The sequence below is a fragment of the Bos indicus genome, chromosome 1 (genome assembly GCF_029378745.1).
Source record: "Bos indicus isolate NIAB-ARS_2022 breed Sahiwal x Tharparkar chromosome 1, NIAB-ARS_B.indTharparkar_mat_pri_1.0, whole genome shotgun sequence".
Lineage (NCBI taxonomy): Eukaryota > Metazoa > Chordata > Mammalia > Artiodactyla > Bovidae > Bos > Bos indicus.
Genome location: NC_091760.1, coordinates 6,129,056 through 6,143,184, shown reverse-complemented (window position 1 = coordinate 6,143,184; position 14,129 = coordinate 6,129,056).

Genomic DNA, 14,129 nt, shown 5'->3' with positions numbered 1-14,129 from the left:
CTGCACTCAATATATCAGCAAGTTTGGAAAACTCAGCAGCAGCCACAGGACTGGAAAAGGTCAGTTTTCATTCCAATCACAAAGAAAGGCAATGCCAAAGAATATTCAAACTACTGCACAATTGTACTCATCTCACATGCTAGCAAATTAATTCACAAAATTCTCCGAGCCAGACTTCAATGATACGTAAACTGAGAACTTCCAGTTGTTCAAGCTGGATTTAGAAAATACAGAGGATCCAGATTTCAAATTGCCAAGAATCACTGAACCATAGAAAAAGCAAGAGCATTCCAGAAAAAAATCTACTTCTGCTTCAGTGACTGCACTAAAGCTTTTGACTGTGTGGATCACAACAAACTGTGGAAAATTCTTTAAGAGATGAGAATACAAAACCACCTTTCCTGCCTCCTGAGAAACCCATATGCAGATCAAGAAGCAACAGTTAAAACTTCACTTGAAACAATGGTCTGGTTGAAAATTGAGAAAGGAGTACTTCAAGGTTGTATGTTGTCACCCTGCTTATTTAGCTTTTTTACAGAGTACATCACGTGAAATGCTGGGCTAGATGAGGCACAAGCCAGAATCAAGATTTCTGGGATAAATATCAATAACCTCATATATGCAGATAACACCACTTTTATGACAGAAAGCAAAGAGGACTTAAAGAGCCTTTTGATGAAAGTGAAAGAGGATAGTGAAAAAGCTGTCTTAAAGCTCAACATTCAAAAAACTAAAAATATGGCATCCAGTCCCATCACTTCATGGAAAATAGATGGGAAAACAATGAAAACAGTGACAGACTTTATTTTCTTGGGCTCCAAAATCACTGAAGATGGTGACTGCAGCCATGAAATTAAAGGATACCTGCTCCTTGGAAGGAAAGCTATGATCAACCTAGACTGCATATTAAAAAGCAGAGATGTTACTTTCCAAGCAAAGGTCCATATAGTCAAAGCTATGGTTTAACAGGATTCCCTGTCGTTCTCTATCTCCACAGTTCCCTCAAACACATATCCATTGAGCTGGTGATGCCAATCACCTTATTCTCTGCTGCCACCTTCTCCTCCTGCCCACATCTTTTTTTCTCCAACGAGTTCTTACTAAATTACAAATACTTTAGTGTAGTAATGATGATGCAGGTGATATGAGGGTGAAATGATGAGTTGACTGGACAAAGTTCATATTTTTCCTCTCCAATTACTTAATGACTTTTAAATCATTTTACTCAGTCTTCTCTTACATGCTTAAACTAGATGAAAGCAAAGGATGATGATGAATACAGGACAACATTATAACACTAATTATATTTAATAGATTCACAGAAAAACAGAGCTTATTTTTTCTAAAAATTTAGAAATATGGATTTTAAGATTTGTGAAATGGAAGTGGGCTCTGACCAGAGTTTTAATAAAATAGAACGCTACCCACAGTTATATCTAACAAGATTTGTTTTTATAAAACTATTTAAGGAGAAAATTCTTGTATTTATAATCGATAAATAGAAAAATTACATACAGGTATGTATATGTACTAAATTAAATGACCCTGAAGATCCATATTTTGCATTTCCAATTAATTAATTTATTGGTCATCAACATCAGTCATCCATCAGTGCCCAAGCTAACAAAGGCCAGGAAACATGAGATAGACATGCTTATAACTAATACATAAATAATAAATTCTCTGAAATTCTTAAAGTTTGGGTGTATATAGGCCTAGGAAAATTTCAGTTCTTCAACTGAATAACGTTGTTTCAAATCCATTCTTGGCAGCAGATGTTGGGTTACTAGAGCCAGCGTTTAGTAACAGCTGGAGAAACCACATCTTCTAAAGAACAGTGGACTGTAACAGCAGCCAGAGCCAAAGCTTCTGAAACCAGAGCCACATCCCTAGCCTCCGAAGCCAGAGCCAAAGCCGAAGCCAGAGCCAGAGCCAAAGCCCCGCGTGCGGAAGCTGCCGAATCCACAGCCACGGCCAAAGCCCAGGCCGCCAAAGCCTCCGTGGCCGTAGCCCAGGCCGCCGTAGTGGTTGCTGTAATGGCTCATGGTGTCGGGGTGGGGAGTCCGGTTTGCTGATCGAGACCAGGTCCTGAGTGTGGGTGTCAGCTCGTGCGGAGGGATGCTTATATATTACTGGTCACAACACGTGGTAAAACACACGGTCATTCCCTTGTATCATTTGAAATTACGCATTTACTGGAGGCAAGTTGTTAATCAGTTCGTTGACACAAGGAGAGGCACACACTCATTAAATTGCTTGAGGTCGCAAAACTGCCTGACTAAAAGGTCCTTGAACTCATTGCATTCTTTTTTAATTAGAGAAAAAGAAAATTGTTGTCAAAGTCACAAATTTGTGTCATCAAAGTCACAAAGTAAAAATTTCCTGAATAGAATTCTTCCTTACTAAGCATATGGCATCACTCATATTTGACAGAATTTTCTCATAAAATAATCCCTCATTTCTCATTTTCATAGCATTCTTTGGATTGTTGTGTATTAATTCCACTTAGATTTAAGTACAATGATCAACATTTTTAAATTTAAATCTACAAAATATATAAAATTCTTCAAATAAATGTCAAACGTGTTTCCTATTTGCATATCCATAATATATACATTTAATATACAAATATTATGTGTACATAGAGCATACATATATATAATATATATGCATACACACACAAGAAAACTATTTTGATTTGGCATATGGCATACAAAGCATCCTTTTTGTTTATAAATATAGTAAAATTGCTCCCAGAAGTGGCAAGGAACTTTCCAAGGGAAAAAACTCAGTTGCATAACCAGTCTGAAAACCACTATAAAGTATTGCCTCACATGATAATCTTCTTTTTCAGAATGGACAATACCCAAATATGGTCTAAAATGCCGATGATCGTGACTCTATGCTTTATAGTTACTATCTTTCTTCTCTATTATTCTTTATGATCCACGTATCCTTCTTCTCTGAAACCTCTCTTTAAATCTCACTCACCATTCATTCCCAGTCAGTGGAAGTGATGGAATTCCAGCTGAGTTATTTTAAATCCTAAAAGACGGTGCTGTTAAAGTGCTGCACTCAATATGCCAGCTGCTGCTGCTGCTGCTAAGTCACTTCAGTCATGTGGGACTCTGTGCAACCCAGAGATGGCCAGCAGATTTGGAAAACTCAGCAATGGCCACAGGACAGGAAAAGGTCAGTTTTTATTCCAGTCCCAAAGAAAGAAAATGCCAAAGAATGTTCAAACTACTACACAATTGCACTTATCTCACATCCTAGCAAATTAATGCTCAAAATTCTCCAAGCCAGACTTCAACAATACATTAACCAAGAACTTCCAGATGTTCAAGCTGGCTTCAGAAATTACAGAGGAACCAGAAATCAAATTGCTAAGAATTGTTGAATCATCGAAAAAGCAAGAGCATTCCAGAAAAATATCTACATCTGCTTCGTTTACTGCGCTAAAACCTTTGACTGTGTCGGTCAGGTCAGTTCAATCACTCAGTTGTGTCAAACTCTTTGTGACCCCGTTGGCTGCAGCATGCCCAGTCCTTCCTGTCCATCACCAATTCCCAGAGGAGTTTACACAAACTCATGTCCACTGAGTCAGTGATGCCATCCAACTGTATCACCACAAACTGTGCAAAATCTTTATTGAGATGAGAATATCAAACCACCCTACCTACCTCCTGAGAAACTTGTATGCAGGGCAAGAAGCAACAGTTAAAACCGCACTTGGAACCATGGACCGGTTCAAAATTGGGAAAGGAGTATATCAATGCTGTATATTGTCACCCTGCTAATTTAGCTTTTATGCATAGTACATCATGTGAAATGCTGGGCTGGATGAAGCACAAGCTGGAGTCAAGATTGCTGGGAGAAATATCAATAACCTCAGATATGCAGATGACACCAGCTTTATGGCAGAAAACAAAGAGGAACTAAAGAGCCTTTTGATGAAAGTGAAAGAGGATAGTGAAAAAGCTGACTTAAAACTCAACATTTATGAAACCAAAACCATGGCATCTGGTCCCATCACTTCATGACAAATAGATTGGAAAACAATGGAAAGAGTGAGTCTATATTTTCTTGGGCTCCAAAATCACTGAAGATGGTGACTGCAGCCATGAAATTAAAAGACATCTGCTCCTTGGAAGAAAAGCTAGACAGCATATTAAACCAACCTAGACAGCATATTAAAAATCAGCGACATTACTTTCCCGACAAAGTCCATATAGTCAAAGTTACGGTTTTTCCAGCAGTCATGTATGGATGCGTGAGTTGTACCATAAAGAAGGCTGAGAGCTGAAGAATTGATGCTTTTGTACTGTGGTAGTGGAGACTCTTAGGATTCCCTTGGACTGCAAGGCAATCAAACCTAAAGGAAATCGGTCCTGAGTAATCATTGAAATGACTGATGTTGAAGCTGAAGTTCCAATACTGTGGCCATGTGATGCAAAGAACTGATTCCTTAGAAAAGACCTTGATGCTGGGAAAGATTGAAGGAAGGAAGAGAAGTGTTTGACAGAGGATGAGATGGTTGAATGGCATCACCGACTCAATGGACATGAGTTTGAGCAAGCTCCAGGAAAGGGTGAAGGACAGGGAAGCCTGATGTGCTGCAGTCCATGGGGTCAGAAAGGGTCAGACATGACTGAGGGACTAAACAGCAACAGCAGGGCTTGTCCATATACTAGGAACCATTACCTGATTGCATGCGTGCAGACTTGGTCGCTTCAGTCATCTCTGACATCTTTGTGACCCCATGGACCGTAACCGACCAGGCATAGCTCTCCAAGGCATTTTCCCAACAAGAATATTATAGTGAGTTGCCCACCTCAAGGGGATCTTCCTGACCCAAGCATCTAACCCACATCTCGTGCCTTGGCAAGTAATTCACTAGCACAGAGCCACCCAGAAAGCCCTTTTTAAAAGTATATTTGCCCAATTTATACCAAATACTCTTTGGTTTATATCTTTACTTGAAAATAACATGAAGTTTTAGGAAAACAATTTAGAAAATCTGGAATTTTACCTACTCCTCATTTCTTATATTGCAATGAAATGATTGTTTTTGAAAGAATAGTTTTTTATTTGTATTCCTCTTTATATAACTTTTAAGAAAATTATCAAATGGAAATTTTGATCAGTTCTAGATAAACAACTTTTTGCTCCTTGATAATATTTCTGTGGGTTTCGTGTTTTTGTTTGTGTTCCCGTTGTCACTAAATCATGTCCGTTTCTTTGTGACCCCATGAACTGAAGTAGGCCAGGATTCCCTGTCCTTCTCTATCTCCATAGTTTCCTCAAACTCATGTCCACTGAGCTGGTGACGCCAGACAATCACCCTGTTCTCTGCTGCCACCTTCTCCTCCTGCCCTCATCTTTCCTAGCATCAGGGTTTTTTCCAATGAATTCTTACTGAATTACAAATACTTCAATGCAGTGATGTTTATGAAGATGATTTAAGAGCATGAGATGAGTAAGGTGAGTGGCCAAAGTTCATATTTTTACTATCCAGTTTCTTAATGACTTTTAGATCATTTTACGCAGGCTTGTCTTACATACGAAACACACTAGATGCCAGCAGAAAATGATGAATATAGGACAGTATTATAATACTTTATAATTAATAGATTCACAGAAAAACAGAGCTTATCCTTCCTAAAAATTTAGAAATATGGATTTTAAGATTTGTGAAATGCAAGTATGCTCTGACTACAGGTTTAATAAAACAGAACACTGCTGCTGCTGCCACTTAGTTGCTTCAGTCGTGTCCGACTCTGTGTGACCCCATAGACGGCAGCCCACCAGGCTCCTCTGTCCCTGGGATTCTCCAGGCAAGAACACTGGAGTGGGTTGCCATTTCCTTCTCCAATGCATGAAAGTGAAAAGCGGAAGTGAAGTTGCTCAGTCGTGTCCGACTCTTTGTGACCCCATGGACTGCAGCCTACCAAGGCTCCTCTGTCCATGGGATTTTCCAGGCAAGAGTACTGGAGTGGGGTGCCGTTGCCTTCTCCAAAACAGAACACTACCAACTATCAACAGGTATATATATAACATGTCCTGTTTTATAAAAATATTAAAGGAGAAAATTCTTGTATTTATGATTGACAAATAAGAAAATTATACACAGGTATGTATACATACTGAGTTAAATGAACCCCAAAGATCCATATTTTGTATTTCCAATTAGATAATTTATTGGTTGTCAACATCGGTCATCCTTCAGTGCCCAAGCTAATAAATGCCAGGAAACATGAGATAGACATGCTTATAACTAATACATAAATAATAAATTCTCTGAAATTCTTAAAGTTTGGGTGTATATAGGCCTAGGAAAATTTCAGTTCTTCAACTGCATAACATTGTTTCAAATCCATTCTTGGCAGCAGGTGTTGGGTTACTAGAGCCAGCGATTAGAAAAAGCTGGAGAAAACACATCTTCTAAAGAACAGTGGACTGTAACAGCAGCCAGAGCCAAAGCTTCTGAAACCAGAGCCACATCCCTAGCCTCCGAAGCCAGAGCCAAAGCCGAAGCCAGAGCCAAAGCCAAAGCCCCGCGTGTGGAAGCTGCCGAATCCACAGCCACGGCCAAAGCCCAGGCCGCCAAAGCCTCCGTAGCCATAGCCCAGGCCGCCGTAGTGGTTGCTGTAATGGCTCATGGTGTCGGGGTGGGGAGTCCGGTTTGCTGATCGAGACCAGGTCCTGAGTGTGGGTGTCAGCTCGTGCGGAGGGATGCTTATATACCCTGGTCAGAACACGTGGTAAAACACACGGTCATTCCCTTGTATCATTTGAAATTATGCATTTACCAGAGGCAAATTGTTAATCAGTTCGTTGACACAAGGAGAGGCACACACTCATTAAATTTCTTGAGGTTGCATAACTGTCTGACTAAAAGGTCTTTGAACTCATTGCATTCTTTTTTAGTTAGAGAAAAAAAATTTGTGGTCAAAATCACAAATTTAGTCGGCACAGTCACAAAGTAAAAATTTCCTGAATAGAATTCTTCATTACTAAGCATATTGCATCATTCATATTTGATAGTGTTTTCACATAAATTTTTTTCTCATTTCTCATTTTCATAGCACTCTTTGGATAGTCATGTATTAATTCCATCTAGATTTAAATACAATGATCAAAATTTTTAAATTTGAATGTATAAAGTTCTTCAAATAACTTATTTCCCATTTGCATGTATATAATATATAACTATAATAAACAAAATCGAAATGTACATATAATGTAAATATATATAATATATATATATACACAGATGAAAAATATTTTGATTTTACATATGGCATACAAAGCATCCTTTCCGTTTATAAATATAGTAAAATTTATCTCAGGAGTGGCATGGATCTTTCTAAGGGAAAAAATTAACTTTCATAACTGTGAAAACCATTTCACAGTCTGAAAACCATTATAAAATATTTCCTCACACCATATCCCTCTTTTCCAGAATGGACAATACTCGAAATATGGTCTACAAGTGCAGATGATCCTGGCTCTATACTTTACCGTCATTGTCTTTCTTCTCTTCTGTTCATCATGATCCATGTGTCATTCTTCCATGAAATCTCTCTTTAAATCTCACTCAGCATTCATTCCGAGCCACCCTAGCATCAGCTAGGTCTTTTGCTCTTATCCACTTGCATTTTTATTGAGATATGAATGGCATATTATCGTTGTTTCAGATGTACAATGTAATGATTCAGTATTTGCATACGTTACAAAGAGATCATCATAATAAGCCTAGTTAAATTCATCACCACACAGGAGTTACATTTTTTCCTGTGTTAAAAACTATTAGGACTTGCTGTCTTAATAACTTTCAAATGTACAATAGTATCCCCATGACATCTGTTTTGTAACTGGAAGTTTGTAACTTCTGACCACTTTCACCTATTTTACCCATCCCTCACTCCTGCCTCTGCCAACCAGCAATCTGTTCTCTGTATCTATGAGCTCAGATTTTTGTTTTTGCTTTTGTTTTTTAATTCCACACATAAGTGGAATCATATGATATTTGTCTTTCTTTGTCTTACCTATTTCAATTCACATAATGCCTTCAAAGTCCATCTATGTTGTTACAAGTAGAACGTTTTTTTATGACTGTGTAATGTTTCACTTTATATGTATATAACAGTTTCTTTATCCATTCATTTTTCCATTTTTATTTTAGGTTGATGCCGTATTTGGCTATTGTAAAAATGATGCTTCAATGTACAAGAAGGTGTAAATATATATATATTTGGCCTGCTCTGTGGCTTGTGGGTTACCAGTTTTGCAACCAGAGATTGAATCTGGCCATGGCAGTAAAAGTTCAAAATCCTAACCCCTAATAAACTAGGGAACTTTTCATGAATATCTTTTGAGTTATTGTTTTTATAACATTTTTGATAATGCATTTTCCTAATTGGATTTGTTTATTGTTTTCCAAGCAAAAATGTTTGATGAATTAATGAAAAAGTAAATTTTATATGGCAAAACTTTTGATAATTCTTTAAGGTGAATTGTGGACTGAAATGACTTTCAGGTTTTAAAGGAATATTTAACTCAAAGGACTAATTAATCTTACTGTCAAATCCTGTTTTCTCCTTTATCAGCTTTATTTTTTATTTTTATTCTGAAAAAGAAAATAATTGGCAAAAATTATATTTTTCTCAATGAGTCATTTTGAAGTCAAATGATGACAAATAATCTAACAAAGTTAAGAATCCCATGAATGATTCAGTATACACTAGGTTGAGTGTGATGGGGGCTAGTTTATGTTACTTCCAGTGAAAATAGCTATGGTCACATAAGATAAAATCCAATAGATTTTACAAAATTTTTAAAATGCTCAAAAATGAGCATTTTAAAATCTGGCATGATTTATTTGTGTAATTTCAAAGAAAATAATAATATGTAAATATATAATTAAAAATCATGGTAAATTGGAAGTGGTCAAGAGAGATGGCAAGAGTACACATTGACGTTTTAGAAATCAGTGACCTAAAGTGGACCAAAATGGGCAATTTAACTCAGATGGCCATTATATCTACTACTAGTGACAAGAACTCATTAGAAGAAATGGAATAGTCCTCATAGTAACAAAAGAGTCCAAAATGCTGTACTGGGGTGTAATCTCAAAAACAACAGAATAATCTCTGTTCATTTCCAAGGCAAACCATTCAATATCACAGTAACCCAAATCTATTTTGCATAGGAAACTGGAATGCTAGGTCCATGAATCACGGCAAATTGGAAGTGGTCAAACAGGAGATGGCAAGAGTGAACATTGACATTCTAGGAATCAGAGAACTAAAATGGACTGGAATGGGTGAATTTAACTCAGATGACCACTATATACTACTCTGGACAGGAATGCCTTAGAAGAAATGGAGTAGCCATCATGGTCAACAAAAGAGTCCAAAATGCAGTACTTGGATGCAATCTCAAAAACAACAGAATGATCTCTGTTCATTTCCAAGGCAAACCATTCAATATCACAGTAATCCAAGCCTATGCCCCAACCAGTAATGCTGAAGAAGCTGAACTTGAAAGGTTCTATGAAGACCTACAAGACCTTTTAGAACTAAAACCCCAAAAAGATGTCCTTTTCATTATAGGGGGCTGGAATGCAAAAGTAGGAAGCCAAGAAATACTTGGGGTAACAGGCAAATTTGGCATTGGAGTATGGAATGAAGCAGGGCAAAGGCTAATAGAGTTTTGCCAAGAGAACACACTGGTCATAGCAAACACCCTCTTCCAACAACACAAGAGAAGACTCTACACATGGACATCACCAGACAGTCAACACCGAAATCAGATTGATCATATTCTTTGCAGACAAAGATGGAGAAGCTCTATACAGTCAGCAAAAACAAGACAGGGAGCTGACTGTGGCTCAGATCATGAACTCCTTGTTGCCAAATTCAGACTTAATTGAAGAAAGTAGGGAAACCACTAGACCACTCAGGTATTACCTAAAGCAAATCCCTTATGACTATATGGTGGAAGTGAGAAATAGATTTAAGGGACTAGATCTGATAGAGTGCCTGATCAACTATGGACAGAGGTTAGTGACATTGTACAGGAGACAGGGATCAAGACCATCCCCAAGAAAAAGAAATGCAAAAAAGCAAAATGGCTGTCTGAGGAGGCCTTACAAATAGTTGTGAAAAGAAGAGAAGTGACAAGTAAAAGAGAAAAGGAAAGATATAAGCATCTGAATGCAGAATTCCAAAGAATAGCAAAGAGAGATAAGAAAGCCTTCCTTAGCAATCCATGCAAAAAAATAGAGGAAAACAACAGAATGGGAAAGACTAGAGATCTCTTCAAAAAATTTGAGATATCAAGGGAACATTCCATGCAAAGATGGGGCTTGATAAAGGTGGCAAGAATACACAGAAGAACTGTACAAAAAAGATCTTCATGACCCAGATGATCATGATGGTGTGATCACTAACCTAGAGCCAGACATCCTGGAATGAAAAGTCAAGTGGGCCTTAGAAAGCATCACTACAAACAAAGCTAGTGGAGGTGATGGAATTCCAGTTGAGTTCTTTCAAATCCTGAAAGATGATGCTGTGAAAGTGCTACACTCAATATGCCAGCAAATTTGGAAAACTCACCAGTGGCCACAAGACTGGAAAAGGTCAGTTTTCATTCCAACACAAAAGAAAGGTAATGCCAAAGAATGCACAAACTACCGCACAATTGCACTCATCTCACACGCTAGTAAAGTAATGCTCAAAATTCTCTAGGCCAGGCTTCAGCAATATGTGAACTGTGAACTTCATGATGTTCAAGCTGGTTTTAGAAAAGGCAGAGGAACCAGAGATCAAATTGCCAACATACACTGGATCATGGAAAAAGCAAGAGAGTTCCAGAAAAACATCTATTTCTACTTTATTGACTATGCCAAAGCCTTTGACTGTGTGGATCACAATAAACTGTGGAAAATTCTTCAAGAGATGGGAATACCAGAACCCCTGACCTGCCTGTTGAGAAACCTATACGCAGGTCAGGAAGCAACAGTTAGAACTGGACATGGAACAACAGACTGGTTCCAAATAGGAAAAGGAGTAGGTCAAGGCTGTATATTGTCATCCTGCTTATTTAACTTATATGCAGAGTACATCATGAGAAACGCTGGGCTGGAAGAAGCACAAGCTGGAATCAAGATTGCTGGGAGAAATATCAATAACCTCAGGTATGCAGATGACACCACCCTTATGGCAGAAAGTGAAGAGGTACTAAAGAGCCTCTTGATGAAGGTGAAAGCGGAGAGTGAAAAAGTTGGATTAAAGCTCAACATTCAGAAAACGAAGATCATGGCATCTGGTCCCACCACTTCATGGGAAATAGATGGGGAAACAGTGTCAGACTTTATTTTTTGGTCTCCAAAATCACTGGAGATGGTGACTACAGCCATGAAATTAAAAAACGCTTACTCCTTTGAAGGAAAGTTATGACCAACCTAGATAGCATATTCAAAAGCAGAGACATTACTTTGCCATCAAAGGTCCGTCTAGTCAAGACTATGGTTTTTCCTGTAGTCATGTATGGATGTGAGAGTTGGACTGTGAAGAAAGCTGAGCACCGAAGAATTGATGCCTTTGAACTGTGATGTTGGAGAAGACTCTTGAGAGTCCCTTGGACTGCAAGGAGATCCAACCAGTTCATTCTGAAGGACATCAGTCCTGGGTGTTCATTGGATGGCTTGATGCTAAAGCTGAAACACCAATACTTTGGCCACTTCATGTAAAGAGTTGATTCATTGGTAAAGACCCTGATGCTGGGAGGGATTTGGGGGCAGGAGGAGAAGGGGACGACAGAGGGCTAGATGGCTGGATGGCATCACTGACTCGATGGATGTGAGTTTGAGTGAACTCCAGGAGTTGGTGATGGACAGGGAGGCCTGGCGTGCTGCGATTCATGGGGTCACAAAGAGTAGGACACGACTGAGGAACTGAACTGAACTGAACTGAACTGAATTCAAGTCCATGCCATTAGGGGAAGCACTCTGACTGAAACCACCCACCTGGCAAGGCATCATCGACACCATTTCATGAGTTGTTTTATGACAGGAGGTCCTGGTAAGGAACTCAGAACTAATAAATCACCCCCAACTGGAAGAGTTCAGGAAAGGTCAAAAGGAGACACCACATGTCCGACCACCTCCCAGAATCCTTCTCTCTGGCATCCATCTTGGCTGAACATGATGCAGCACCACTTGCACCACCAGAAAGTACTCTGAGTCAGAATGATTGGCTAAAGACAACCGGGAAATTACTCCCATCACCATAAAACCAGGTGCAGAGCAGTTCTCCTGGGTTCTCTTACCTTACCGCTCTCCACCCAGTGCCCTTTCCCAATAAAATCTCTTGCTTTGTCAGCACATGTGTCTCCTCAGACAATTCATTTCTGAGTGTCAGACAAGAGCCTAGTTTCAGGCCCTGGAAGGGGTCCCCATTCCTGCAATAAGTGGCGACTCTGGCGGGGACTCTGCTGCGATTGACATGCTGACCACTCAGGGTACTCAGGGACCAGCTTGCCCACCAAAGGACCAGACCCAGTGGCTGCAACTGGGACCCTTTCGACCCTGGTCTCCTCCTGACCCAGACAATTGGCCAGAATGCCCCGACTGGGCAAGGGACAAGGGACTTTATTGACCTCCCTTCCCCTTCCCTCTCTCTTTCCTCTCCATAACCCTTCCCATCCTTCCCCTTTTTTCTTGTCCCCCCGTCCTGGATGCAGGAATCTGGTAGAAGGGCCTCAACATGAGCTGAGGATTGGAGACTGATCACCTCGTTTTGGCAGAGAACTCGAATTCTGGTTCTGTTCTGGTCTGGTTTCTGGTAGGGCTGAGTTCCAGCCCTCCCTTCTCTGGAGGCCCAAGGTAAAGTCTCATAATGCCTGGGTATCTGCAGGTGACAGGCGATGTATGTAAGGCCACTCCTTTTGCCCCCCTCTCCTGCCTCCTCCCCCTTCTTCTTTCAACCTGGTTTCCTTTCTTCTCTTTAAAATCTTTGAAGATCTGGGATATTTTCATTTACTATGTTAATACTTGGATCTGAAGTTTTGTGTCTTTATAAGAGGTTTTCAGAGACTGTATACTTGTATTTAAGGGAGTATCTGATAAGGACTGCCAGGTATATGTGTGTATTTTATTTTATTTTTTAAATTTATTTTAATTTTTTATTTTTTTAATATAAATTTATTTATTTTAATTGGAAGCTAATTACTTTACAATATTGTATTGGTTTTGCCATACATCCACATGAATCTGCCATGTGTATACACGTGTTCCCCATCCTGAAACCCCCTTCCATCTCCCTCTCTGTACCATCCCTCTGGGTCATCCCAGTGCACCAGCCCCGAGCATCCTGTATCCTGCATCGAACCTGGACTGGTGATTCATTTCTTGTATGATATTATACGTGTTTCAATGCCATTCTCTCAAATCATCCCACCCTCACCCACAGAGTCCAAAAGACTGTTCTATACATCTGTGTCTCTTTTGCTGTCTCGTACACAGGGTTGTTGTTACCATCTTTCTAAATTCCATATATATGCATTAGTATACTGTATTGGTGTTTTTCTTTCTGCCTTACTTCACTCTGTATAATAGGCTCCAGTTTCATCCATCTCATTAGAACTGATTCAAATGTATTCTTTTTAATGGCTGAGTAATACTCCGTTGTGTATATGTACCACAGCTTTCTTATCCATTCATCTGCTGATGGACACCTAGGTTGCTTCCATGTCCTGGCTATTATAAACAGTGCTGCGATGAACATTGGGGTACACGTGTCTCTTTCCCTTCTGGTTTCCTCGCTGTGTATGCCCAGTAGTGGGATTGCTGGGTCATAAGGCAGTTCTATTTCCAATTTTTTAAGGAATCTCCACACTGTTCTCCATAGTGGTTGTCCTAGTTTGCATTCCCACCAACAGTGTAAGAGGGTTCCCTTTTCTCCACACCCTCTCCATCATTTATTGCTTGTAGATTTTTGGATCACAGCCATTCTGACTGGCGTGACATGATACCTCATTGTGGTTTTGATTTGCATTTCTCTGATAATGACTGATGTTGAGCATCTTTTCATGTGTTTGTTAGCCATCTATATGTCTTCTTT